General features: G+C 48.5%; 1 long non-coding RNA gene across 1 annotated transcript; it reads left to right on the forward strand.

The window, feature by feature from the left end:
* The first annotated feature begins 248 nt into the window (after window positions 1-248).
* Window positions 249-3,044, forward strand: LOC112483553. The gene is made up of 2 exons (XR_003047656.1): window positions 249-1,781; window positions 1,916-3,044. It is a non-coding gene; the product is annotated as an uncharacterized LOC112483553 (long non-coding RNA).
* The last annotated feature ends 237 nt before the right edge of the window (window positions 3,045-3,281 follow it).

Below are 3,281 nucleotides of genomic sequence, written 5' to 3' on the forward strand. Positions count from 1 at the left end.
CAGTCTCTACCAGTCAGGGACAGCAGGGGTTGCTTTGGATAGGAGAATAAGAGCTACCATTTGTTAAGCAGTTGTGATGTGCTGCTGTGGCATTATAAGAAATCTGTTTGGTCATTGTCCCAGGTTCTTGGCACAGAACATCTAAAACCCTTATTATCTCCTGAGTGACAGGGGTGATAGAAGTATCTTTTGTTGTAATATTTGGTCTTTGACCCCAATTCCTGACAAAGAGTTCCTAAAACCCTCGTAGTTTCCTGAGCGACGGGAGTGATAGGAGTGTCTTACACAGAGCTCCTAAATCCTTTGGAATTTCCTGGTTTACAGGAGTGTCCTTTATTTTAATGAGGTGACTCTTGATGGGCTCCTGGATGGGGGCTGGTCACCAGAAAGAACAAGCATGACTGAGACCTTGGAACTTTCAGCCCCATCCCTCTTCCTCTGGAGATGGGAGAGGGCCTGGAGATTGAATTGATAATTGATCATGCGTACATAATGAAGCCTCTGTAGAAATTCCTGAAGTACGGGGTTTGGGAAGCTTCTGGGTTGGTGCTCATGTGGAGGTGCTGGGAGAGTGGTGTACCCTGAGATGGCATGGAAGCTCTGCGCCCCTTCTTCCATCCTTTTATTATATAATAAGCTGGTAAATATAATTATGCGTTTTCTCAAGTTCTGAGAGCCATTTTAGAAAGTTATCAAACTTGAGGAGAGGGTTGTGGGAGGCCCCCAACTTATAGGCGGTTGTTCAGAAGTTCAAGTGACAACCTGGGGCTTGGGACTGGCATCTGAAGTAGGGGGCAGTCTTGTGGGACCGAGGCCTCAAGATATGGGGTCTGTGCTAACACCAGGCAGTTAGCATCAGAAGACAATTGTAGGACACCCAGTTGGTGTCCGGACAGTTGGAGAATTGCTGACAGTTGGAAAACTGTCCAGACAGTTGAAAAAAATCTCCACACATTTGATGTCAGTATTCTGTGTGTAGAAGAAATGTAATTTTTTCCTTCTAGCCACTCTAAATGCTTTCCCTGTATTAATTTACTAATCTTAACAATAAACCATGAGACAGATAGATGCTCAGAGGTACAGAGAGACCTAAGGATCTGCTCACGTTCTCACAGCTGCACAAGGGCATAGCTGTCCTCGAACCCAGCAGTCTAGCTTCAGAACATGGGCCCTCTGTCTCCCCGCTGCATCTGCCTCCCCTGTGTGACTCTTGAAGTTTTATTGGCCACCAATGGCTCCTGGTTTTCCTCTGTGCCCCCAGAATGGATTGTCCCGCTGTGGCCTTCATTTCCCCAGGACTTTAATTCATTCTCATCTGCCTCCTTTGGGAGGTTGGGGCTTCCCGAGCCCTGCCCCAGGCAACTCACATGCCCCGTGGCTGACTGCACGGAAAGAGGCAGACGTTGCCACCACCCCCAGCTGGCAGCGCCTGCCACAGCCCAGCTCACAGAGGGCGGGGGCGAAGCAATTACCCGGAAAAGGCAGGCGAAACTCCCACGGAGCCACAGGCCTTTTTTTTTTTTTTTGACTCTGATGTGACAGTGTGGTGGCAGGAATCTTAACCAGTCTCATTTCCCAGCTCCCATAACAACCCAGTCCCTGAGAACCTGCCCCCGAGAGCTCAGAACATCAGTTTGCACCATGTGAAAATGAGAGCGAAACCCCTGGGAGTCAGACCTAACGCAGCGTGTGCAAAGCGAAAGCAGCCAGCGTCCCCTCGGCCCTTCCTTCTTACGTCTGCAAGACGCCCAGATTTCAGAGCTCCCAGAAAAAGACCTGAGGTAACTGCCTAGTCCCTGGACCCTTCCAAAGCGGTCATGGTTTGAAAAAGTCAAAGCGTTTAACAATATTGTCTCTCATGCTGCATTTGGGGACAAACATGGCTTCCCTCATTTCCTACACCCTAACCCCACAGGGATGCAGCTGACTGGAAGAGAGAACAAAAAGAAACTGGATAGAAATAACCGGAATTCCTCGCATGGGCACGGCATCCTGCCACTTAGAGCGTGCCATTAACCCCTTATGCATTTTGTAGATGGGACCCCATGGGGGCGAGAGAGATTCATGACTTCTCATGGTCACTGGGCTGATAAATGGCAGAGTGAAGACTTGAAACTGATAAGCGATGCATGTGGAGACAGAGCCCTGACCCCGTGACCCCCAGGACAGGGGGAAAGCAGAGCCCCGGAGGCGGCATAGTTGACAATTGCTAGGTTTAATGTGGCAATTTACTGTGGATGGGGGTTGCTGCATGTTTAGACTCTAGCCATGGGTTATGTTTGGTCCAAGACTATGGACCTGGAGGGTGGTGTCCAAACCCCGCATCGGGCAGGGATCCAAACTCCGCTGTCTCCAGGCAGCAGCTGTCCAGCAGTCATATATATTTGGCCTTAAAGTATCCTTTAAAATGCGAATCTTTTGCTAACATTTAAAAATCAGGAGAATCCACATAGGAATTGGTATTTCTGGCATCTCTTAAAAATGTGAAGATTGGGCATGACTAGGCTTGCTGCCCCAGGAGCTGAGCTGCGTTGCTCCCCGCCGCCCCCCCCCCCCCCCGAAGGTGTGTGTGGTCTTTCCGTGTAACCCAGTCCACGGCCATTCCCGACCGCTCGCCTCCGCGGCGCCACCAGCCCGGCCCCTGTAGGCACTGGGGGTTTTGACTCTTGCTACAGAACAAAACCTCTTAACATTTTTAAGGTCACGAATAGAACTCAGGGGGTCTAAGAACTTGGATGGGTAAAAATTACATATTTCCACTAACCTCTACCTAAAACTGACCATTTCCTTCTATTATGAGTATAGGCAGTGACCACGCTAGTAATGGAATCTGTGACTTTGTCACCAGAAGGAAGCACAGACGTGTTCACATCACATTGGACTTTTGCATATAGCTCCAAATGTCGTTTGTGCTCATCACCGCTCTAAAATCACGGCCTGTTGCTAGATCTTGTTCTTTAATACATTTGATAATGAAGCACATGTATTGTGATTTTAAAAGTTTGGTTTTACAAATATACCTTGATAACTATTTTTCAGTGTAATTGGTTTCATTGTTAATCTCACGTATTTCATTTTACGTATTTATTCTGAGAAAAGGTCCGTGGGCTTCACCAGCCTTCCAAAGGTGCCCAAAGCACAAAATTAGACTCATATCTTCAAAATATGGTTGTCAGATCCCATGGGGTGTGGAAGGTAGTTCTAGAACTTTCTGGAAAAGTGGGGCAGGAGAGGCACTGCCCTGCCCCACCCAGTTCCACCTGGGGCTTCACACTGGCCCC

This window comes from Pteropus alecto, unplaced genomic scaffold, assembly GCF_000325575.1.
Source record: "Pteropus alecto unplaced genomic scaffold, ASM32557v1 scaffold164, whole genome shotgun sequence".
Taxonomy (NCBI): Eukaryota; Metazoa; Chordata; class Mammalia; order Chiroptera; family Pteropodidae; genus Pteropus; species Pteropus alecto.